Below are 27,040 nucleotides of genomic sequence, written 5' to 3'. Positions count from 1 at the left end.
TTGCTTTATTAGAAATAATATCTTGTGACTTTGTTACTACATCAGGATCGCAATTTTTTCGGAAAACATTAAATACATGTTTTGTCCAGCAATATTTATGGTGTAAAATGTTCTTTGCGTGAGGGTCTCCTGGATCTGTACAGTCACTGAGTTTAATTTTGAAAGATTCATTTTTGGAAATTTCAATGGCTTTTTTTAATTGCTGACCTGCAGAATCTGTTTTCATCGCCACCAATGGTTTTCTTACACCGCCTTTTCCGAGGCAGAAAAACCACTTATTTTTGTTACCAACGACAATTTTGGATCTCATTGTGTGTAACCTACAACATTGTCTTCATGAATGGAAGTAGAACAATATAGTTTATTCTTATTCATTTTGTGAAATCTCTTACTTCTGTCCATGTTTGCTTTATGAGTGCACTTCTCTTAGCATCCTGCATGCCATGATGCGGTTTTCATTTTTCAATTCTTCTACGGTCACATTCGTTCATCGTTCATTAAGTAATGTATATACTCTTTGTCATTCCATTCTACTCTCTTATTGAAACATTCTAACACTTTATCATAACCAATGGGTTTAACTAATGGGCACTTCTTATTAATCTGACAAAAAGTACACAGTTTGTAATTAATTTGTAGCCTTGCTTTTTTTGAAGATGGAGGCAAAGAAACTTGTAAATGAGTTTCTGGGATAGAAGACATCGTGAATAAAACAGCAGAAATAGGTTAAGGAAAAAATAACCGTACTTGAAGATTTGCAGAATATTCACCAACGAACCGAGAAACAATACTTTCTCTACGCAGAAGCTTTCTCTTCTACTCTCCCTACAAATTCCTTAAGAGCATCCCCAATGTACGATATTCATATCTGGTCAAAGAGTTTAAAGGGTCAGGTGGTATACAGGTTATTAGAATTCTGTCAAACGATTATACAGTCAAACCTCGGTAAAACGAACTCAAAGGGACCTTCAAAGGGAATTTGTCTCAACAGTAGCTCGTTTTATCTGAAAAACAAGTCTTAGGTGTGTGAAGTAATTTTTAACAGAAGGACGGGGATCGCAAATGCAGTTCGCTTTAGCAGTAGTTCGTTATAATCGTGTTCGAATTAACGAGGCTCAACTGTACTAATGTTTAGTGATCTTAGCCTGAAAATTAAAAGTATTTTCAACTGCGAAAGTTCACCCGAGATACTTTTAAAACAGCTAATTCTGAGAGCCACAGTGAAAAAAGAAGATTTATCAGAAATTCATCTTTTTAAATGAGTTAATAAACAAAAAAAATAAATATTTTGTTTTTAATTTATAATAAGAAGATGAATAGAATATTAATCAAGTAAATTCACCAGAAAATTATCACAAAATACCCAAAAATTAGCTCATAATTGCAAAAACTCATTAAAGCCGCCATCTTGGATTGATGACGTCATACAGGCCGTCTGACACAAATTCAAGCAAAACACCCGGTGAGGCGTAGTTACACAGACCATAAGGAATATATTAAAGTTGGTCTCACAATTTCCTCACGAAAATTTCCCACGGAATGTAGTATGCCCCCCTACTAAATGTTATAAAGTATTAAATTAAGAAGGTTTATTCCCCCATATTCCATGCGGGGAGAGGTATCTGCCTAGCTTGACACTCGCAATTTGTTTGATATCTTCTTAATTTATTTTTTGAGTGTCATTATTTTTCGTGGCTAAAATGGCAAGTAGTGTTAATTTGCTCTGCCTCATTAATGAACACAAATACTGTTTAATGAATGTCAGCATCTTTTGCAAGCTGTGACAGTCACTCAGGCCTGATTAAGGCACATGTCTACTAGGTCCTGGGCCTGGGGTCAATCCTCTAAGGGGCTTCGAATTTTTAAAAAACCAATGACAGCATTAAAAAATCATGTATTTTTGTGAAAAAAAAATCATCAATCATGCTTTAACTAAATGTTAAACATTATTTTGCGTTGACTTAATGTGATAGAATAGAGGGGGGGGGGCTTCCAAAGCATTGTAGGCCTTGGGCCTTGGCCTCAATTTTAGTTAATCAGGCCCTGCAGTCACTGGCACTGGTCTAGTTTGTAACATTCTGAGTGGTATCCATAAATATGGAAATAAATCTTTCATTTTTGTTTTCTTTATTAATTTTTAAATTTTATTTTAAAGTGATTTTATTTTGAATAAGTTAATGATGTACAGCTCAAAATGAATTTTTCAAAGGGGGGGGGGGTTGTGAATAAACCGTAAGCCCATGACATATAGAGGGTCAATAAATGCTCTGTATTTAATTTATTGTGTAAACAATTTGAAGTAATTTACTTGTGAATAAAATATTGATGTTCAATTCAAAGTAAGTTTTCTTGTTGTCGGAATTTCGGGGGTTGAGGGTGGGTGATTCAGCTAAGATATACACCTCTTCCTCTTCTGAAGATCAAAATAAGAGCACCTTTGTTTTCAACAAACAACGGCAAACCACGCTGCGCTCCTATCCCCTTCGTTTCGACTCTTTTGGAACCGGTTCTATTGTAACCCAGGGACTGAATCTTGACGTTGTGCATGCTCCTCCTCTTTTTGTGTCACGTGAGCTTCGTTCCGTTTTTAGCTAATTTTAAGCTGTAATTTTGAAGAATCCAAGTCGATTTTTTAAAAACTGAGTTGATTTTTGGGAGTTTTAAGTAGAAGATTATTCAAATCAATCAACGTTCCGCAATTACCACAACCATGCAGATTCCTCAAAGCGTTCGCTTTCGGTTTCGTGTCTGTGAGAAATCTTAAATGTTTCAGAAACTAGTAAAGTCAGGGTTCCCTAGTGACGTCACTAGTCCGTGCATTTTGGTAGCAAGCGATGTGATATCACATGAGTTGTGTACATATAAACAACTGCTCGTTGTTTGCTATACAAGGAGATCAGTCGAACAACTTTTATAAAATCGTGTCCTTGAAAATCAGAAAAACTTTATAAGACTACTTTCATTAGTACGAGCATTTCTCTTTTTTTATCGAAGAAACTATCTAGTTTCGCAAAAGAACTGCAGACTCTAAAACCTCACCTCTTAAACTGACAATCACGTGCTTTTGTTTCCTGCAGTCACAATGCTCTTCTTCGCCCGTATTCTTACTTTCACCGCTGATAGGGAGTTGAATCTGGCAACAGCTACTTTACGTTGCTTTGTTGACAAACAAGGAGAGGACGCTTCAATGAGAACTAGGAGCAACGTAGACAGTTTACGGGAAAAAAGCTTCTTCAGTTGGTAGTAAATGTACAAGACCAAGAAGATCATGATAAATAAGTCTAAAAAATGCATGATTTCTCGGTCACATGAGTTGAAATGCTTTATAGTCAAAAAAAGCAGAAGAAGAAAAACGTCTAAAGTGAGTTCGGGTTAGTGCGTCCTCTGAGAATTTTGGGAATGCTGACCTGAAAAGACTTCTGCCATGCATTGAATATGTTGGGAGAATGTGTAGTGCTAATTCCTATAAGAATAGATTGGCACTGGTACTCATAGATAAAACACAATCAGTGATAACTTAAATGTTTGGTACAGAACTCTAAAGTGAAGATTGAGCAGGTTAGAGTATCATTTATTTTGTTGTCATATTAAATAACTGAAGTAAGCAAGTGTAAGTGGTATTTTTAGTATCAAGTTGTTACTAACATACGTGATGTGTTTTAATTAATTACTGTAACCATACTTTGTTTATAAGAGGGGTCGCACTTTCCCTTTTTTTTAAAGTAAGATGGGGTAAGTGCATTCCATATTGTGGGGCAAGTGCGACCCCATGATTTTGCCTTTAATTTTGCTTATAATTTCTATTTTCAGTTCATTCTTTATTTACCCATTTCAATAACTTCTTACTCAATTCCAGTTGTGCGGTCAATTTGGAAAATGGGGAGAACCTATGTTCGAAAGTAGGGATCAAAAGAAATCATATTTGAAAGATAACCTCTAAGCAACATTAGTCTTAAAAACTGAAAAATGAGATGTCAGTTAAATAATTTCAACGCAGCAGTTTGGTAATTTGGCGTTCCAAAATGAACTTTTGTAGATCATTTAAAAGCTACGCGAGGTTGGATATCTTCGTTTGGTAGAGTTACTGTGATTCTTCAGTTGGTAGAAAAAATACAGAGAGTTTAGTTTGAAGCAATGATTATAATACCGAAATGAGTTTAAAAGCAATCAACCTTAACGCTTTACTGGCTGAAGAAATCAGAAAATATGATGAAATTAAATATTTAGAAAATCAAGAAAGGAGATTTGGACCATTTCTTCTGTAAATTGGCCAAATTAAAATATGTATGAGGGATCAAGTCATTCTTAAAAATCATAATTATATATAATAACTATACATATTACATATAGGTGTCTAAAATTCATTAATACAATGTAGCATTACGGTTGATTCAATGTAAATATAAATGCATGATGAAGATGGCCAAGAGTTGCACTTAACCCGCCATGTGGGGAAAGTGCGACCATTAGAAGAAGTGCCTTAAAAGAGATCTTAAAGCTTCTGCTAGTGGTTTTATTGACATAATATATGCTTAAAAACCTTAAGAAAGGACCTGAAAATGAAGCTTAAAAATTTGGTAAATGTACAAGATTTTTTAACAGAGCACCATCCTTCAGAAACTGATCTTTGAAAATTAGCGTATGCACTTACCCGAACTCACCTTAGTTTCTTTGATCTTCACAGATCTCTGCTAAACTTATTTAAATATTATAAACTATAATGTGAGAAAGTACAATCGGGGGAGAAAAACAGAAAATATGACCCAAACTGTCTTTGGGATATTTTGCAGGTATGCTTTATTTTCTTTTTCCACATTCATTTCTTTTTGTTGTGTTTCATTTTCTTTTGTTATACTCTTTTGTATTTATTTTCTCTGTCGTATTTAGAGAAGATAAGGAGGAGCTCATTTTTTCGGTCCCCAAGTTGGAGCCAGATTTTCATCTCAAGGGTGGTATTCCCTTTGTTAATGATATCAAAAAGGGACGGTGACTTAATCACTGTGTGAGGTATTGCTAAAATGTATTATTATTGATATTCCATATCTTTCAAATTTGCCCTCTGCCATTTATTTTGGGAAATTGATTTTTAAAAATATTTTTAGATTTTATTCATTCCCCATTCTTTATTTCCCCCATTGTTTGTTGAACCATGCTCTGTGTAAGATATAGTTAAAGTGTGTTTCAATATAATGCTTGTCATTATATTAATGTATTGGGAGGGGTTCAAGGGTGGGCTACAAGGCTAATAAATGGACTTTCTCATTTAGACTACAATTCCAGGTTTACAATGCTAAAAATGTACAGTCTTGAGCAAAGAAGAGACCGAGGGGACATGATTCAGTTGTTTAAATTTATTAAAATGAAAGATGTTATGGGGCTAAAGTTTAGCACTGAAAACAGGACACGGGGTCATTGTTTTAAGCTATTTAAATCTCAGGCTAACATAGATATTAGGAAAAATTATTATTTTAGCAGGGTAGTGGAACCTTGGAACAGCTTATCGGAAGAGGTAGTAACGAGCAAGGGAGTAGATAGTTTTAAGAGGGCCATTGATCTTCACTGGGGATTGTAAATTGACTTGGACCAGCCTAGCTGGGCCCAGAGCCTGTTGCTGGTTGTCACTTTTGTATTTGTATTATTGGGTGAGTGCAAAAGTTCGTGCGGAGTTTGTGAAAGAAAGTCATACAGTGATTAGGCAAGCAAAACTCTTTATTCAATCAATGATATATTCTCCATCGTTGTCTATAATCTTCTTCCAACGTTCTGGCAGAATACGGATGCCCCGATCATAAAAACTGCGTGGTTTAGATTCGAAGAACGAAGACACGACGTTTTGTAAGGCATTCAAAGAGTCAAGTTTTTTTCCATTTAAATGATTTTGCAATGACCGGAATAAGCAATAATCCGATGGTGCGATATCAGGAGAATACGGTGGATGAGTTAGGACATCCCATTTCAGGCTGTTCAGTTTGAGTAGCGTCTGTCTTGAAACGTGTGGTCTAGCGTTATCTTGATGAAAGACTACGGCTTTGCGATTTGACAAACTCGGACGTTTCTGTTTGATTTCTCGGTTCAGATTAGTTAATTGACGACAGTACTTGTCCGAATCAATCGTTTGGCCGGCGGGGAGAAACTCAAAATAAATTATACTCTTGCAATCCCACCAAACACAGAGCATCACCTTCATCGGGTGCAAACTGGCCTTTGCCATTGCCTCACCATGTTCACCTGCCTGTTTCCATGTGCGTTTGCGCTGAACGTTGTTGTACAGGACCCATTTTTCATCGCCCATCACTAATCGATCCAAAAACGGCTCGTTTTTGAGCCGCCCGAGTAAAGATACAGCAGCAGAAATTCGCTGGATTTTGTTGCTCTCGATCAACAAATGGGGCACCCATATATCGAGCTTTAAATCAAATCCAATTTTTTTTTAAACGCCGAAAAGCGGTTGATAGGTCAACGTTAAGTGCTGTAGCAACTTCCTCTGTTGAAATTCGCGGAGTATTCTGAACTAAAGAACGCAAAACGTCGTCATCAATGTCGGAAGGTCGACCTGAGCGTGGCTCGTCTTCTAGTTTAAAATCTCCGCAAAGAAATTTTGCGAACCATTTTTCCACAGTTCGTTTAGCTGGTGCTTGATCTTGATAAACGTCTTGAATGTTTTTTACGGCTGCTGCAACGTTTATTCCCTTCCGAAACTCGTAAAGCATAACATGCCGTAAATGCACTTTATCAACACTCATTTTAAAAGTAATCTTTCTCGAAGCAGTTTGTATCTGCACAAATTATTTTGATTGGAATGAAAGCTGCACATGTCACCTTTCCAACGATCTGACTTACGTAGATAGTGGTATTAATGACAACACGTTACACCCGTTCTAACGCCATCTATTGCAACTCCGCACAAACTTTTGCACTCACCCAATATATTCCATATTTTTTGTGTCTGCCTCTGTGGTTTATTTTGGGAAATTGATTTCATTTCCCATTTCTAGATTCTCTTTAATCTCTGCTATGCTTTCTAGTAATGGAGGCAACAGTGGCATAAACCAATAAAAATGGTTCTCAGGCTAGGGTGGATTCATGTTCTACAATTTCGACATAATTAGTCTGAAATACTCTGAATATTTTGCTAATTCAACCAAAAAACCCTAGCTTTCTTTTCCTTTTTTGATTATTCAATATGAATTTGATAGCCTTTTTCTGTATTACATTTTCCACTGGTTCAGTTTTAGTCAAAAATTATAAAGCAAGCACTGGGTAGTTTTAACTCCTCCAGTGCTGGCTCAAGATCTAGTTTTAAAAAACTCTAAAAGCTTTAGCAGAAGCAGAAACTAGTGCTTCAGTGCAATAGTTAAAGACTGGCTGAATGTACATTTTAAAAGTTAACTTTAAAGTTTCCCAGCCCTACTTGATACCATCAAGTCTCTAAAGAACTGAGAGCTTATCTCAGCTTAATTAAATATTTTAAATGTTGATAACATCTTATTTGTCAAGAGCAATGAGGATCTCTACACTGTTTTTTGTTGACAAATTGTCATTGCATTGACTAGAGCTTTAATTTTCTCAACTGTTTTTTTCTTTTCAGTCATGTTATTTGGCATGTGTTAATGTAAGTAGTAGTTATGTGTGTCGTAAGTAGCAATTTATTTTCTTTGGACCATCATGCAAAAAATGATTATTTTTATTGAAAATGTTTTTCATTGTAGGAGAGTTGAATAAAACTAGGACCTGGCAATTTTGTCTGAGTTAGTACTTCTAGGTTTCGGAAAGTGCATGAAACTTGTTGCAGATTGCTGTCATGTTATTTGGGGTTAAGAGAAAGGCAGTGTAGCTTATTTGTTTGTTGATGCCAGTGTTTGGAAAAATTCAAGTGCAGAAAGTTTGATTTTTACTCCACCGATTTTACTTTGTAGCTTCTAATTTCCTGAAGATTTCCGTTAGGTAAGTACAACATTTGATAACACCTTTTTCAGCTGTTATTTTGAATTATTAACCAGGTTTTAGATTTTGTTTGAAATATGCTAAGATTTCTTTTCTGATTAATGGCGCAGTCAACTAAAACCGTGACCTTGAGGGTCGGACAAGATCGGATAGTGCCTGGTTTTGGACAACTTTTATTTTACTGGGTGAAATGGAAACAATTAGTTTAACTTGTAAATTATAAATGCTTAAAGAGCAAGAATAATCTTGCAGATGGTAAAAATGTTTTATGTGTCTGGCACGTTTAAGTGTTTTCTATGAACTGGAATTACGGAAGTGGCAAATCATGTATCCAGGTCGCAATAATTAAAAAAAATTGTCATCCTTGCAGAGCTGCATGTTCAAGGGCAGCGATTCCTCAGACAGCTGGACAGCTGTTCAGGGGTTTGAGAAAATTGGGATCCACTCATTCAACAATTATGCATTTCCAGATCCCCCGCTTTGCACCTTCTGGTATGACTGAAAATCAATGGAGATTGGGGAAATCCTTTACCTTGAAGTTGAGTCATCAATCACCAATAATTCTTTACCTGAAGAACCTCAAGTAGTATTATGAATAACTGATAATTCTTTGCCTAGGCAATCTCAAGTTGAAACATGTTCAGACTCTGAGATTTCTTTACAAACCGATAATCGCAAAAAGGATGAGATACAACAAATCGATGTTCTGAGCAACCTTCAACGTCGACACAGGATCTAGTGCAGACTATTGTATCTTCTTTCTCAATCAAACAGACTTCCCACAGTACAAAAGCCCAAGGTATAATAAAACCCAACAAGTGGCGAGGGAGGCAAATAATTCTTACTTCTTCACCTTGTAAATTAAAAGTGAAATTTTGAAAGAAGAAGAAAAAAAAAAAAAGACTAAAAAATGAGTATGGAAAACCTCAAAGCAGAAACAACTGTTTGAGGTCTCTGAAAAAAAAAAAAAATGTTAAAACAGGGAGAAAAAAGAAGTTCAGCATTAAAACAGATTCATCAGCATCAAATGAAGATGACAAAGAATGACAAAACATGTATCTTTTGTACTGAGCTCTGAGCTGTACTGCTCCAGGTCTAAATATTTAGAAGGTTGGATACAGTGTTTTCGTGGTAAAGGATATGCACATGAAGCATGTAGCAATGCAGAGGAAGCATGATCAAAATTTTATTTGTTATCTCTGTTTTAAACCTTCATACAAATCTGGACAATACACTTAGTTTACCATAAATTCAAAATATATTAAATTCAACTTTACTTAATATGCCATGACTTTTTAACACATGTATGTTCCTCAGCGCAGGAGAGCCAATGTACCAATTTGTTGTTCTAAATAAATGCTTCAGTAGTAAAACAGTAATATTTTAAAATTATTCTTTTAGTACCTGGTTTTATCCGACCAGGTCGGTCAAAACCGGGTGAATAACTGGAAATATTGTTCTTTCACATCGGAAAATATTTAAGATAAGAACTAAAGATTTAATCATTCAAATATAAATTCAAAAAATGTTATTAAAGTAGCAACTTACGAAAAAACAAAAACATTTTTGGACCTGGTTTTGACCTACCTTCCTTTAATTCAAGAAGTTTAATTAAGTAGCAGATAAATAACTCAATTCTTTCTGTTAAGAAGTAATTTGTCACAGACATTAGTAAAGTTCACTTTCAAGGGTAAGCTTTTATTGATGTGAATACTTTCATCACATTTAATAGAGAACACATGATAAAAGCCATTATTTAAAAAGCTTCGAGCTATGTGTGTCAATCTATATCTTAAGTAAAAATTTTATTTGTTTTGAATGAAGTGATACAATTTTCATAGCAAGAATTTTCAAATATCTGAAGATTCTTCAACTTAGTTTGATTACAGTGTCTTTTTTTTTTTTTTAATTTCTACTTGAAAATCTCTAACATAAATTTTCTGAAGGTTTAAAATAGACTGACAAAATTTAATTCATTTTCTAAAATTTATTTCACTAATGTTTTTTGAAATTTAATATTGCTGAAATTCCAACTCTTCAGAGAAAGTACTGCTGCATCCATCTATATTTCCTTATAATTTACCTTAAGAAATTAATGCAGTTGTGATTGTGTTTACATTTGTGCCAAAACTCACTTTGAAATCTTATTTTTAAAAAGATTTTCCTTCCTCCCTCTAATACCTTTGTTTTCTTTATATTCTTTTAGTTATGTGGAGTGAAAGCTAGATTCCATTACAAACATACAAAGCAACTGGCTGGAAATAGATCTGCAGGAAGGAAAGGTAGTACAATTATATACACACATTATTTTCTAAAAAATACAGTAAGTTGACCACCTTTTTCAGGCATGGAATTAGCCTTATCGTATAAATAAACCTCTGTAAGTTGACCACCTGTTCCAGTTGACCAATAAAGTAGTGCACTGCAAGTGGTCGACTTACACAGGTTTCACTGTATCATTTAAAAATACTGCAGTGAGATTCAAAAACAAAATATTTATGTGTGTAAAGAAATAATACATGATATCAATGGTATGAACCGCCCCACCCCCTTTTATTTCAAAAAAATTGCATGCACTTTTATTTTAGTACTTCATTGAATGTCTTTTTTGCTGCAAAAAAACACAATGAATCCAGTGGGGGGGGGGGGGGATGCTAGTCCATGAAATTCCTTATAGGTCTATAATAGGGTTGGGAACGTAGCACAAGGTTAATGGTTCTGAAGGACACCTCTCTCTTATTTTTCCATTGCTTGCCCATCTCTAACTTGAATCCTGGCATCCCTAACTTAAATGTAAACAGCTTGATATTCTTTGCTTTTTCAAAACTTCTGAAAGCAAAACTCTCGCGTATTCTCTATAAAAACAAAGTATAAACTGGAGGAAACCGTTTCTAGTAAGTAATCTGGTGATCAAAAGGCGAAATAGGGCTATCGCGCAGGCCTGCTTTGGAGCCGCCTTTTTGGCACAGCCCTTTCGAGGCGAAACCCATTTTGCGTGACACGTTCAAAGATCTATTTTTGGTTTATTAATTTTATACATATATAGGGTAAAGTGTGGGATATATTAACTTTTTTTTTTTACATTTCTTTATTTTACAAAAAAATATTATACATTTCTTAAAGTAAAAATATCTCCATGATTGACTAGTCTTTTCTTTGTGTCATATAATTTTTTGAGATAAAAAAAGAGAAAAAACTTAACATTTTTGTAAAAAAAGTCTTTAACTGTTCACATGTGCCCCTGTAGGAGGTACATGTAAACAATTCAAGACCAGGCTCACTCACATGTGCCCTCCCCCCCTCCTCCACAGGGGCACATGTGAGCAAGGTTTGAAAAGGTGGGTAATCATCATATTTCCAAGAAAAATTCATTTTTTATGCGAAACTTTTACATAGATACCAATTGCGTGAAGGATTTGTAGCCTATACTGTGCCTATAATTTAAATTGTCAGTAATGTGTCAATAAGAAAATATTTTTCCCCAAGCACATGATCTTGCTCTTCATCAAGTTTTAAAGTTTTGTAACACGCTCTTAAGAAAAACGTATAGGACTACATAGTACAAACAATACTTTATAATGTAAAGATTTATATAACTGCTTTTAAGCTTCATGAAGAGTTTAAGAAAAGGATTTTAAACTTACATTTTTGATTAAAATAATATATATTTTGTGCCTTTTTATATCCTTTAACTGTTCTATAACACTAAATTTGACAAATTATTTAGTAACACTAAAAATAATTATTATTATTATACATAGACAAGGGGAAAAAACAATTTAAAAAATAATTAATAAATTTTATAAATTGGTTGTAGAAAACTTTTTAGTGTTTAGAAATAACTTTCAATAATAAATGTAATTCTTTACTCAGTAAGAAAAAATTCAAACATTGTCCTGAATTTACCTGATGGTTTGCAAAAGTTCAGTTTAGCTTTTTGGTTAGTTTAAAAAGCGTTTTCACGTGAAGGAGGCAGTGAAAAAATTACATATGAGACAATGAGAAGCAAAGGGATTTAAGTAGACATTTTCAAGGTTTTAATAAAATGCATTTAAAGATAAGACCCTAGGTAGGCTTTCATTGAAAAGTTATTCTAAATCATGCTGTATAACCAAACCTAACAGGGCTACTAGTACTATCTGTTGCCCCAAAACAGAGAAGAGGTTCACCTACTATTTGTAATGGTTATGCCAAATTTTGAATTTTGCCACTTACATTTCATTGCTTCTCACAACCTCATATAACATCTGCTAGGCAAAGTAGTTATCACAACAGACAGCATTGCTCTAAAAGTTTGATGAAGAGGTAAGACTAAGGCTTCTATTAGTGAGAATAGTTTAAGATTTTCTGTATTTAGTTATTTTAGCAATGTGTATCATGGTATCCTATAACATACCACATTTACAAGTGCCCCCCTTTCTCTCACAGCTCACATTTTAAAGTATTTTTTGACAAGTTTTTACAGCGCAAAATCCTTCTTATAACTCTACAACTTTTATTTATTTTTTTAATAAATATTTCTGACATTTAAAAATTTCAGAATGCCAAAATATGCGCAGAAACTGCCGTAATGGAAACAGTCGCTCTGAATGGTTATAAAAGCCAGTGCCAGATTAAGCCAGCTCGGGGATCGTAGCAAATATTACCAAGAGGCCCTTGTTTTTGTATGATAATCAACAATAGCGGACTTCTTCATAGAGATAAATTTGTATGTCTCATAAATTCATGCATGTGAATATAATTTTAGAGCTTGTATGTGATTTTTATGATTCTTCTATATTCTCCCCCCCCCCCTCCCCTCTTTGCTTACTACCCATTTTTCCAGTTTTAATTCCCAACATGCAATTTTCAACAATTTAAGAGCGAGGGGGGTACGGGGGTTAACCCCCAGAAAATTTTCAATATTGAGGTTCTGAAAATGCAATTTTTTATGACATTGGTAGGAAGAAAGGTTCCAGGGCCCTTCAGAATTTTTCAAAACTGACGTCAAAAAACGCAAGTTTATACTAGCTTTAAGAATGTTAGAGGAAGGGATCTGGTTCACAACGACTCTGCTCAGGCAATTTTTCAAAATTGAAATTGGTGATGATCTTTGATGTTGGTGGAGGTGAGGTGAGGGTGATCTCCTGGAGAAATTCCGAATTTATAGTTCTAAAAACGTTATTTCAGACTCTCTTTGATGTTAGAATAAAAAGGGGATTTGCCCTTCTCCCTGAGAAAATTTTGAAATCACCTCTAAAAGTGCAATTTTTTTACGATCTTTGGTGATTTTGGGGTGGGTAGTTGAAAAGCTCTAGCGTAGAGCTTTCTTTAAATTTAAGTGTTGAAAACGGGATTGTAAGCCATCATTAGTAAAGTTACGATATGGGTTTGGTTTTAGGGACTCTCCCCAGAAAATTTTCATGATTGAAGTTCTAAAAACAAATTTTAAGCGATCTTAATATTATTGAAGGGGGGAGAGGTACCCTCCCACGAAATGTTTTCGAAATTATAGTCCTAAATACAAAATTATTGGTCATCTTTGGTGACATCAGTGGGTGGGATGGGGTTTCTGGTTTCACCTACAGGATTTCTCAAAAAGTAAGTTACAGAAAAGAATTATAAACAATTGTCGATTATGTGAGGAGATTTTTCCCCTGAATTTTCAGAACTTCAAGTTTAAAAAATAAAGTTCTAAATTACCTTTGATGTTGTAAAAGAAATGGATAAGGTTTGATAACTCCCTCCCTGCCCCCTTCTTGGATACGCTCATATTTTATTTATGTTAATAGAAATATTTCGGGAAACCTTGCCCCGCTATTTGTTTCAAAAACATGTAATTGTTTAATTTTCCATAACGAAATTTTCAACTTCCACTCTAAAATTTTTATTTGTTCAAAATACAAATGTCTATGGCTTTAGTAGAATTTTTATAAAATTTTAGATTAAAGTGGCATTTTGCAGGAACAATTTCCCACTTTATATAATTTTATGTACCATGTCTCTTGGTTCTCACGATAAAAATTCGGTAATTTTCGTTTTTTACCTTCAAAAATTGAGAAATACTTTTATTGCAATATTAAATAAAAACCCTCTATATTTGAATTTGTATTCAGTCTGAAACACTTTTCACCAGCTCATGTATTTCTCCACATTTTACTATAACTTTTGATATGAAATTTTAATCTGGCGTTCATCAAATACCTGAATTTATGAAAGTTTGACTTGGAATCATAAAACAATTTTTATTTCTAAATTAAAAAAAATACATCTTACTTAAAAAAAAAAAAAAATTGCCAATGACAGTGGCGCAGCAGAGAAGGTGGGAGAGTTTTGGGCTCAAAACACCTTCAAGAAGGCTACATTTTAACACATATTATCAATCCTAATAGGATAGTTTATATGCTACTTACAGGTAGTATAAGGGCGGTTATGACCACCTCATTCAGAAGTTAATTTCAAGCTGCACTACTGCTAAGTGATCAAATTTACATACACAACTGTTGATGAGATGCAGTTTGAACATTACTAGTACATGCGAAAGTTAATTCATTTGGCATTTAACGAGATAAAAGAACAAGACGATATAGATGATTTTCAAAATGATTGACAGTTTGGTGTCCTGGCTTTATCCGGTCATTTTTATGTTGATAAAATTATCTTTTTGGTATTGCAAAAGCATATAGTAAGTCATTGTTTTACACTTAAGTCATTGAATTCATTGTTTTTTTTTTTTTTTTCCATGATTGTAGATTAATAATCCTTTTCTATTAATTAAGTTATCTAGTAACGGAAATTTCCTTGCCCTGACTTGAAAATTTACATTTCCTAAATTTTTTTTGTACGCTTTCAAGCAGCTCTTTTACATTTTGTGTATTGAAGAAGGATGTAATATTTGTTAGTTACAAACAACTGAAAAAGATTTTACTGAACTGCTTATCTAACAGTTTAAAATTTCAATGCGGTTTGTGTCCTTAAGTGCAACTCATGATCGTTACCCCAGGAAATTATTTTTTTTATGTGCAAAATATTTCTTCATCGTGGTTAACAATAATGTTATTTCAGTCATATTTGTTTCTTCATAGAATGTGTAAGTCTAAAAATGGATATATTTATTCTTTATATGTTGTACATTGAAATGTACAATTCAATGTGAAGAGTATTTCATTCATCTCTCATGCATATAACCCATTTATTTTATAATATTTTTTTTTAAGTTTAGAAATATACAATTAGGCAGTAATGCATTTTTTGTTAAGGAAACAAGAAACCCAATTAAATATTCAAAAACACCAATAGAATGTATTCCAACAGAGAATTCTTCTATAAATCTCATGAGTGTTACCACTCATGAATGTCGCTTTTAACAGGTAACATTTATGAGAAGGGAGTAACACTCATGATAAAAGAGACCCAAATAATGAGTAGACCCATAGTATAGATATTGTATTACCCTTAACTCATACTTTTATCAAAGAGATATATTTTTTCACACATTTATATATAATAAATTCACTTTTATTAAAGAATGAAGAGTGAACACTATCACAAAGCTAATGTTTGCAAAAATGAAATTTGTGTGCATTGTTTAGGAAAGACTCTAATTCTCAAGCTATGGCATTCAAACAACTTTATATTTTAGAAGAATTATTGCGAAAACTCTGCACTAAATAATTTAATGAGTCCATCTCTCATGAGTGTTACTATAGCTAAAATTAAGCATTTGTATTAAAAAACTTTTTCTTGAATCTTTAAAAATTGGTTTCAATATTGAAATTGTTTAGCTATTCATGGTAATTGCAATGAAAACCTTCAGTGTTTTATTTAATATGTTTTTATCTTAAACTTTACCCTTTATTTAGGAAACAAAGTCACTCATGAAAAAAATATTTTTACAAATACTTAAAATTTCTTAAATAAATAAATATTTTTTTACATTTTGACTTAAAACTGAGTATTTGAGATAGTTTAATCAAAATTTGTTAGATTATTTATTTTTTTAAAATAAATTACAGAATGGTTTATAAAAATAAGAGAAAAACGGTGACTCCCCAAGAAGTTCTTTGAAATTTCTAAAATTTAAGCAAATTAACTCACAAATAATCACCTAGTTAGAAAGCAGTAAATTGTAAAGAATTTATACCTTAAAAAGTTTTAATATTTATTACAATAAAATTTTTCTAATTGTATTGAACTTAATGTGTCAATGCATTTGAAAATCACCCATATATAATAAGTTGATGTAGTCACCTCTTTTACAATAGGACCAATATGAGGAATATATTTGCTCTTAAGCCCTTTTTCCCTTTGAAAATCAGTTTATATAAGCAGAGGTCCCCCACAGAGGTCAAGACTTCCCGAAAGAAAAACCTGCCCAAAAGAGAGACCCCCCCCCCCCAAAAAAAAAACTACAATGGCGCAATCTGCGCCAAGATTCATCTAACTGAATACCCTTATTATCGTCACCCGAAATTGTCTAGCAAACACAAAATCGCATTTTAGTCACCAATCGTATTCTCAAAAAATTAAATATTAATGTGCAAAATTGTTGAGAAATTCTAAAGAAATGTTTAATAAGACAGCAAAAATGGTTTTAGTCAAAATCTTATTCACAAGAATTGTTTCCAAAGGTGGTTCAAGCGTTTTGTCTCTGATGCCCAGATGTTTTACAGTGAAAATAAAATCTAAGCCAGAGGCGGATACAGACTAACAGTTTGGGTGGGGGATCATACTGAAGAATTATTCCCCCCTCCCATGAACAAACTTATGGTTTTGGTTCTAAAGATTTCTGAAAAAGCACCAAATCGGCCAGTAACAAGGCACTTAGTATAGCATAATTTAATTTCATAAGCAATGAAAAGAAGCAATATTTCAAACATTTACTTAAAAAAATAAAGGAATTGAAAAGATTTGTAGAATTGTTTGCATTTTATTCAAGTGTTTGAACATAATGTGGTTGGATAATACTGTCGACGGTTTAGGGGGGTGGGGGATTATGACCCTCCCATGGTATACCCCACTGATCAAACTCCTACTGAAAGATCAAGCCTCGCAAATATTTCTACAGACTTTTAAGGATGAAATGACACACTTTGAGACTTGTCAATCTTTGTCATTTTGAAGGTTCTTACCACCTCCAAAAGAAGCGAGAAGCTTCCCTCCCGCAGCGCTGATGATAATGGTCAGGATGGTATTATCCGGTAACTTGGGAGTGTGAACTCTAATTTTAAAAATAAAGATTTTAAATTTTACCTGAATCTTTAGGTTTGCTGAGAAAAACTAATTCTGAAAAAAGAGAAAAACAGCAAGAAAAGAGTGAAAAACGCTAAAAGGAGAATTTTTTTATTCCTTTTTTTTTCTCAGGGTGCGGTTCCCATAGCGTTTGCTACTTCGCTACTGCTGGCTGCTCTCTACCTAATCCGGCCCTGAACAAACCCATCAAATTAGTGATTCTTTTAAAACATGTTTGTTTCCCCAGGGATGAAAATTTAAGAAAATAAAAGCATTTTCTGCTAATTAGCAGAACTATGTAGTATTTAGTCTTCAAATTTGTGACATTCCACCAAAAAAATTTCACATGTATGGTTAGTGACAGTAGGAAAGAAGTGTATGACAACCAATTTTTTTTTCAGAAAAAATAATATACAATTATAAATTAATGTGTTGTTAGTATGGATTGAAGTAATTCGTGAAACATGTGAATCTGAATTGTGATAGGTTTTTCTTGTAGACATTATGTATAAGAAACATAGGAGGATTTCTTTAACAGTTTATGATAAGACTTAAAGAATCTGTTCACTTTACCATTCTCTTCTTTTTTTCATTTGTAAAATTTTAAACATGCGATATACAAACATGAAATATACAAACTTCCTGGTTATCCCATCCAGAGACTGCAGTTTCATCCTTGCTATGGACTCGTCAATCTGGAATAGGGAATAACTGAGCTGGAGGCAGATGTCATCTCATTGAAGTTGAGAGTGACACAAACTGGTCAATAAAGTAACTTTATCTCATCAGGGAGAATCCGCAGACTCTTGCAAAGGTAAACAACTCATTGTGTATTTATTGCATGTAGTTCTACCTTAGCCCTGGCTTAGGGTACTTAACTTACTGCTTAATTCTCAAGTAGTCTGATATTTTAGTTAGGGTAGACCGACCAGTGAGTGAACACCACCCAGTGAATGAACAGCGCATCATTTTTTTAAAAAAAAAATAAGCTTCCAAAAATTTTTTCTGAATAAATTCACTACAAAAGCGTTCTTTATTGATATTCTAAGCTATCTGACACCTGATTGGTTACTTTGGATACATATATTTTTCCTGTGAAAAATTTTCAATTTTTACTGCCGGGAATCGTTCTTTTTCTCTTTCAAAATAATAAGGCTGGTTTCGTACTAGCAATTATTTTGATACTTATTATTTATATTGATAAATTTTATTTTTTAACTCTATGAAAGAAAAATTAAGTATACATATTTAGGCTATGGATTTAAATTGTTTCAGTCAATGCAGAATGCGTAGATTTTCAGGTAGAGGGGTGTTCAGTCACTGGGTACGAAAAATTGCGAAAACTCAGTGAATGAACAATGGCGAAATTTCTTTTGATTTAAAAAGAAATTTGAAGTTTCTTTGAAATATTTTCATTTTTATACTTTTTTGTAATGCAGATAGTTTTATATGCTTATTTATTTATGTATTTCATTATATATTTTATAATTTCTTTATTTTTGTCTTTGTAAACAATGCACTTTTTACTGAGTTTTATCTTTTATCTATCTATATCTCTATCTGTATATTAATTTACCTACCTACATCTTTCTATATTTTTATCTCTCTTGATAGATAGACAGGTAGATAGAGAGATAGAGAAATAGAAATATATATACAAAGAGAGAGAATAGATAGGTAGATATGTATGTATGTTTGTATATAGATAGATAGATAAATAGATAGAGGAAGATATAGAGATAGATATATAAAAAATAAGAGGTAAATAGATATATAGGTAAATAAATATAGAGATAGTATAGGTAGGTAGGTAGGTAGATAGATCAATAGATTTATTGATAGATAAATAGATAGGTAGTGGTTAATAGATAGATAGGTAGATAGAGAGACTAATATAGAGATAGATAGCTAGGTAGAGAGACTGATATAGAGATAGATAGTAGGTAGATATATAGAGAGGTAGATAGATCAATAGATATAGATTTGTGAATAGATATAGATAGGTAGACATACTGATAATGAAATAGATAGGTAGATAGATAGAGGTAAAAAAGCAGGTAGATAGATAGATAAGTAGAGAGATAAGTAGATAAATCGATCGATAAGTAGATAGATAAGTAGATAAGTAGACTAATCGATAGATAGATAAGTAGATAGATAAGTAGATAAATAGATATATAAGTAGGTACGTAGATAAATAAGTAGATAATTAGATAAATAAGTAGATAGAGAGATAGAAAAATAGATAAGTACATTGATAAATAGGTAAATAGTTATAGAGATAGATAGATATATAGATAAGTACATAGATAGATAGAATAGATAGATATACAGAAGATAGATACATAGAAAAATAGATAAGTACATTGATAAATAGGTAAATAGACATAGAGATAGACCAATAGATGGATAGAGATATAAAAAGATAGATATAGATAGATAGATAGATATATAGATGGATAGATAAGAAGATTTATATATAGAAAGATAGATAAGTAGGTAAGTAGATAAATAATAAGATAGATAGATAAGTAGATAGATAGATAGATAGATAAGTAGATAGATAGATCGATAGATAAGTAGATAGATAGATAAGTAGATAGGTAGACAGAAAAATAGATAAGTACATTGATGAATAGGTAAATAGTTATAGAGATAGATAGATACGATATATAAATAGATAGATAGAAAAATCTATAAGTACATTGATAAATAGGTAAATAGACATAAAGATAGACCGATAGATGGATAGAGATATAAAAAGATAGATATAGATAGATAGATAGATAGATAGATCTCAAAGAAACTTAGTTTCTTTTTGAATAAAAATTTATCATGTTCATTCACTGGACCAATTTGTGTTCATTTAGTTGTTCGAGGTGTTCATTTACTGGGTCGTTGTGCCATTTTTTCTTTAAACACCTAAAAATTTCAGAAGCGGTACCATTTAAGATCCCGCGATGTTTTAGAGATATTTACATAGATCAAAGAAAATGTTTTATCTATCACAATCTCTATAGTATAGAATTAAAAATTACTAGGATTTTTAAAAACTGAAATTGTGCTTAACTGTTCATTCACTGGTTGGTCTACCCTAAATTTTCTCTTATATTTATGTTAGAGCTTTCAGCTCCAAAAAGAATCCATTAATGATTTGACCTTTTTGAAAAATTTTCCTAATTTAAAAACCACAGTTAAAATTGCACAATTTGGAAAAAGAATTGCAGACTTGTTCCAAAGTTGCTAGCAACCTTTTTTTCCATTCAAAAAATGAGAATGTTCATAAAAACTTTCAACAAAAGCTTGATTGTGAAGGGCAACATTTAATTAGTGACTTTATAACTTTGAGGATCTAATTTGATATTGTACTCATGAAAGGTTTGTATAATGTTTCTGGTGTATGTTACTCCTCCCCCCCCCTTCTATACTTGAAAGTGTTCTCCTTGCCAGGAGCAATAGTTAATGTTGAGTTGGGTTTGTTTGATACTTTATACTTGAAAAATTATGTTCTTATATTTTGGCTATCGAGCATGGGTGGCTGAAACAAGATGTTTTCCCGTACATAATAATATTTAACTTTGGTCTTATATTATGACTCTAAGTGTCTGTTGATAGTTTCATGGCTGAAGTTTCAGCTATTAAAAATACACTTTCTGTGCTATGGTTGATGTGAAAAATCAAATAATGTAACTGAAAGTAGTATATTATCTGATTTATGCATAAAATGTTAAATAATTTCATGTTAACTGATAACTTATTGATCAGTAAAATCAATACTGCCCAATTCACTACAAAATATTGATAGCTAATAGGCTTAAATCCCCAAACAGAGCAGGAAGTCATGAAACAATGATACTTTTACATATTTAGCACATTAATCTAATATATTAACAAATTAAAGGTCACAGTTATTTCAAAGAAAAAATCAAATCAATATAAAAGTAATAATACTTTAAATCTGCTTCCCCCCCCCCCCAGAAAATATAGCTTTTTTGCACCCTTGAAATAGTTGATTAAGAGTTTTTATTGTGTTAATTTATTCTAGATAAATTCCTCTCCACATTATTGAATTTATTTGACTTTCAATGTTTCAAGAATATTCTAGCATTGTATATTAAATGTTATTCAATTTATGTTTGCAGTTTCATGTCTGTTTTCACACATTAGACTTTAAAAGAACCTATTGTTTTCAGTTCAAATGAAAGAAATAAAAAGATAGAATAAAAAATAAATTCAAATCTTTAAAAACTGTAAATTCTTCACTAAGTTACAGCGGGTTTTATTCTCTTCAACATTAGATCACCAGTTCTTTCTGTTAAAGGTCCCAAGAAATGATTTCAATTTGCTTGATGTCTTATTCAGTTTATGCTATCCACCCCCCCCCCCCCCCATTTCCTCTTACTTTTCTTCTTCAGACCTGTTTGTGTTAGTTTAATACACTCTGAGCAACACTAAATCTATTGCAGCAGCGCCACTTCTTAATGCAGGTACCTTAAATGTAGATGGGGGCTCATATTTATGTGAGCCTTTAACATTATATGGCTCGAAGACAATTTAATAAGCTATTTATCCCTTCTGATTTTAGAACTGTGCTCTAGACTTTTTCCAATAGTAAAATGTGGACTCAAATCCAATTTTTACGGATCACTTACCTTTAAAGTTGCCTTACAGTGGGTTTTTTCCTGCCGTAGAAGGGAGTGATAGAGCAGACTTTTTATTAAATATAAGTATGCCATTCTCCAAAGATCAAAGTTTCCTATGACTTTTCGTTCTGCTAAGTGAATGATTATAAAGCTTGTACTTAATAGAATGCATAAAATAAAAGTACTAACATTGCTAAAGGTAAGTACAAGGAAGGTCTAGCTTCAACTAACCTGAGTTTTTTAAAAATTAGACTTATTCGTAAATATAAGTATGCCATTCTCCAAAGGTCAAAGTAAAGTTCCCAATGACCTTTCATTCTGTTAAGTGAATTATAAAGCTCGTAATTAATAAAACGCATAAAGTAAAAAGACTGACCCTGCTAAAGATAAGTACGAGGAAGCTATGGCTTTCCCAAACCTGATTTTTTTTTAATGATTCTGCTGTAGCAATGTTTGGTCTTTTTATTTTACACAACTGTCTTACTTCTAAATTGTTTAAAAGTCGACTTAGTAAATATCTTAAATATGCTTTGTGTAATTCTGAATCTCCTATAATCTGGGAACACAATGCATTACATGATTTTACTTGTGTTCTTCAAAAGTCTTGAGAAGCTCTTATACAAATGGTTTAGAAATCAAGTGTCTAGCATTCAAAAAGAAATTAATAACTTTTCTTCTACTCTTGAAAAATCTTTTCGTTAATTTTTTCTATTAAACTTTCTTCCGAGCTTGGTCCTTCACATTGAATAAGAAGCTGGCTAATTGCTGGTGCTTTAAAAATTGCAATATGAAAATTTCCTTAAAAAAAGGGGGGGAGGGTGATAATTGCAGATAGACTTTTGTACCAGGTGCAAAGCGAGATAGCTCAGAGGAGGTATTAGTCCACTGCAGGCTGTAATGTGAGGAACTGTTTTCGAAAATTTCTACTCCTAGTAATAAACCAATCATTTTATTTCCTTTGTAAATGGGCTCTTTTTGTAAACTGTTAAAGACATCACATTCTTTCTGCATTCATGTGTTGTACAACGCTTTTATTGTTTATTGTTTGCAGTCTCTTTCAAATGATGTCGATTGTTGATCCTTCAAGTTTTATTACAAAGCTTCTTAAATTAGTTGAAGATTTAAGTTCTTCACGTTACCTCACTTCTTTGGTATTCAGCTGTTATCTATATTTCTCTGGTATATGTGACTTAAATCTCATCATTATTTTGTAATTTATGAGTTTTCTGCAATAAAAATGTATTGTTAAACAGAGGATTTTTTTTTTTTTGAATATGCATGGTTTTAAGCTTACAAACTTTCAAGAATTTTTTTACAGACTTCTTATTGCTTATGATACTTCTTGGAGTTTTAAAGCTCAATCAACTATGAAGTTTTTAAAATTAATGATATTCTTTGGTATTCATTTTTATTACTTAGCTTAAATAGTTTTAAAAAGTGGAAAGGGGAGCACATGCAAATATTTTGTTTTTCATTTCTTAATTTCTCAAAAAGTATTATAAATTTCTCAAAGCAAAAGTGTCCCCATGATTAAATGGACTTTCCTTTGTGCCCTGGAATTTTTTTGGATTTTTTAAAAAATCATTTTTTTAAATTATAGAATTTTAAAAAAATGCCTTCAATTGTTCACATATGCCCCTGTAGGGGGATACGTGTGAGCAACCCTGGGGCACATATGAACAGGATTGAAAAATGCAGGATAAGCATCATATTTCAACGAAAAACTTTTTAATATGAAACATATAAGTAGAAACCTATTACATTGAAATGTTTGGGTTTTGTTCAGTTGTTTGTGTCTGTTTAAATTGTACAGTAACTGTCAATAGGAATTTTTTTTTTCCGAACTATGTAATTCTGCTCACTGTCAAATTTTAAAGTTTCGTAGCATGTTCCAATCATAGGATCAACAAGAAAGAACATTTAAGACTAAACAATACAAAGAATATTTTATTATGTAAAGTTTATTCTTATTATATAGTGCATTTAATCTTCCTACAGAATATGATGATGAATTTTAAAATTATTTGAAACTTCAATTTTTAGTTAAAGGAAAATATTTCCTTTTTTTTTCTTGTAAATATTATATACTACTAAATTGTTTGGCCAACTATTAAGTAACAAAAGAATTTAAAAAATAATAAAATAAATAAATAATTAATTTATAATAATGTAATATCAATTGACAAAAATTTATAAACTGATTATAGCAACATAAAAACAATAAATATTTACTCTCTCTTTAACACTTATAATCTCCTTACACTAGTATTTATATTGCAGAGAGGATATGGGAATTGTTCACATGCGCCGTGTGCCCCTACATGTTGTGTTCACAAGTGCCCCGTCAACTACCTTAGAACTAATTTTAAAAAACAAAGAACTCTTAATTTAATTAAAAAACTTAAACATTGCCATAAATTTACTTGAATGTTCATATAATTGTTTGCAATAATTAAGTTTAGCTTATTAGTTAGTTTAAAATATGTTTTCACTTGAAGAAGACAGTGATCAAATTTAGGCAAGAAGTAGGACTGGTATTGCCATTACTTGAAAATTTTTCAAGATTTTTTGGTTGACGTTATCTTAGTAAAACACACCATGTTCACATGTGCCCCCCCCCCTTTCCCCATCACATTTGCTTCTAAATCTGTTTCACTGTTGCTCTAATTATTATTTCTTTCCATTGTTCTAATGTTGCTCATTATTTATCTAAATTTGTAAATATGTTTATATTCAATGACTACAAAATATTTAAGTTTAAATCTTTTCTCTTGCTCATGTAGTTTTTTTTATACTTCCTTATGTCACACTAAAATCTTGAATACATTGTGCTTTCTATAACAAATCATTGGGTGTAAATGATTACTTAGATGTGTAAAATACTTTCTAAAGATAAATTAATGTAATAAAAACTAAAAATTTATACATTCGACTATGTCATGATTTGATATAAAAAAATTATAGGTAGTAAAATTAAGTAAAATGTCTAAATGCATCTTATTTTCAAAATGTTTCAACTTTCTTCTAAAAAGTTTCATTGTATTCCTAGATTCATATTTCATGCAAGCAGTTAAAGACTGTCAAATGCAAACTGGAAGTATTTCCCTAATTATCAGAATATAGGTCTGAATTCAGCATCAAAATGTTTTCCTGTAAATATGGTGTCACATATTGCTACTAGCTCGTCTAAGGTAATTTTTAAGTTCATTTTGCTAGTAAATGTTTTATATGTGTAACATAAATATTTAATGTGCCTGTAAGAAGTTATATTTTTTACTGACCACATATCACTTTGCATGATACAAAAGTGCAAAATTGTTGCTTATCACCAAGTTGTTTTGTGTAAAAATGTGTAGCATTGTTAAAACATTGCTCATAATGTTGAGCTCATAATTATATTATATTTGAGGAGTAATTTATCAGAAGGGAACATTTTAACTTTTTAGAAAAAATCATTTTATGACATTTTCTAAATCTTTCAGATGACATTTATCAAATCCCTTACTTTCAAGAAGTCCAAACGTGGAAAATCCTACTTTATTTAATTATAAAGTGAGGCTTTTTAATCAAAAGTTAACAAATCCGTCCTCTGCACGTTTTGTTTTGAACTAAAGGGGACATACATGAAATACACCGCCAGCTGAGTCAATTCCAGCCGAGGACTGCAGTTTCGTGCCTATTAGCACTCATCAGCCCTGCATAGGAGTGACTGTGCTAGCCCTGGCTACAGGACAGTAACTTACTGAATATACCTGCCTTTGCCTTCAAAATTCGAGTTGAACCGTACCATTGTTTCGGTCACTCGTCTGGTCAGTGCTAATTCTGTATTAGCTACCAGTTTGTTTGGCACTTTTGGCTTCCTTAAGGTGTTTTCCACCTCCAGCCCAGTCACTCCTATGCCGGGCTGATGAGTGCTAATAAGCACGAAACTGCAGTCCTCGGCTGGAATTGACTGAGCTGGTGGTGTATTTCATGTAATTCTGCCTTAGCCCTGGCTACAGGGTGGTAACTTACTGAATAAAGGGGACATATCTTGAAAGAATCTGTAGTACAAAGACTTTTAGATCCAAAGGAACACATGTCCAAAATCCTCAAATTTTAATCCGCTGTTTTTTGGTTCATGTACTTCGATAAGAGAATATGAGAATGTGAAACATTAATGTTTTGGTGAAATTGGAATTCTCAATATTCAGGTTTTTGTTCAAAAGGGCACGTATCCAAAATTAAGAGGACGATATTTCCTTGTTTTTTTTTACACAAACATTTCTTACTCTGGACCATGATTTGCTGTGCTTTCGTGCTCCATTCTGTACCCAGAAAAGTTGATAAAACTATTTCGCTGTTACCCTAATTCGTTTTTCTCACCTCCTGAAACATTTTTAGAAAATGGATATGTTCCCTTTTGATAAATTAATACTCATTTGTAAAATGCATTGCTCATGATATGTACTTACTTAAATTTTTTAATAAATGTGTATGATCCTTGGTAATAACAAGTAAAAATTTTTTTTACTCATGTATGTTCATGAAATTTATCATGGTGAGTGGGTAACCACATTTTAAAGTGCCCATCAAATTCTATTAAAAATTATTTTTACAGATTTTGGTATTTTTTTAAAATTATTTTTGAACAACTACCTTTGAAAATAAGAAGTGTTTTAGATTAAAAAAATTACATTATTTGTTAATATGCTCTGAAAATAGATGTTGCCTGTGTTTAAAAATAATTTCTCTTTAATTTAGAAAATAATCAAAATTTTCAGTTAACATGTATCTGCAATACAATTTCCACATACATGAAAATAGGGGCCAAATTTTATTTATTATTCTAATTTAAAAGAAAAACACAATTATAAGTTGTACATATTTATGTGAATGTAAAATAAAAAGTCAAAACATTTCGTACAAATTTTTATACAAAGTAAGAGGTTAAATGCTTAAAATACTATGTAAGATAACATCAAACTAGAAAAAGGCAAATGTATTTAAAAAAAGCAAAAAGAAACATAACAGAGTAGGTGCAAGCATTTTCTTGTCTGCTTTCAGTCTCATGAGTTAGTCATCTTCATCTTCTCTGTTTACATTATATTCGTCATGGAGTACTGGATGACTTTGGTGTAGAATTCTTTGTAACAAGTTCTACAGTTAACCAGGTCTTCTATTTTTTCCCCTCATTGATAGGTACTTATCCAGAAGGGTTATCTCTAACTGTTGTAGCTCTGGAACCTCCTTGTACATTTTTG

General features: G+C 32.3%; 1 long non-coding RNA gene across 3 annotated transcripts in view; it reads left to right on the top strand.

Annotated features, from left to right (window-relative positions):
* Nucleotides 1–3,183: 3,183 nt before the first annotated feature.
* The window catches only part of LOC129231402 (uncharacterized), a 38,115-nt gene continuing 14,258 nt past the window's right edge, over nucleotides 3,184–27,040 (top strand). The window contains exons 1-5 of one of the 3 annotated variants that reach the window (XR_008581251.1): nucleotides 3,184–3,558; nucleotides 7,710–7,944; nucleotides 10,151–10,226; nucleotides 17,814–17,968; nucleotides 24,847–24,988. This is a non-coding gene — a long non-coding RNA (uncharacterized LOC129231402). Of the gene's footprint in view, nucleotides 3,559–7,287; nucleotides 7,945–10,150; nucleotides 10,227–17,813; nucleotides 17,969–24,846; nucleotides 24,989–27,040 lie in introns of those variants that run through there. The other 2 variants (XR_008581250.1, XR_008581252.1) reach the window with 2 other exon arrangements.

This window comes from Uloborus diversus, chromosome 10, assembly GCF_026930045.1.
Source record: "Uloborus diversus isolate 005 chromosome 10, Udiv.v.3.1, whole genome shotgun sequence".
Taxonomy (NCBI): Eukaryota; Metazoa; Arthropoda; class Arachnida; order Araneae; family Uloboridae; genus Uloborus; species Uloborus diversus.
The sequence above is the reverse complement of the archived record's forward strand: the minus strand, read 5'-3'. Positions and strand labels throughout refer to the sequence as shown.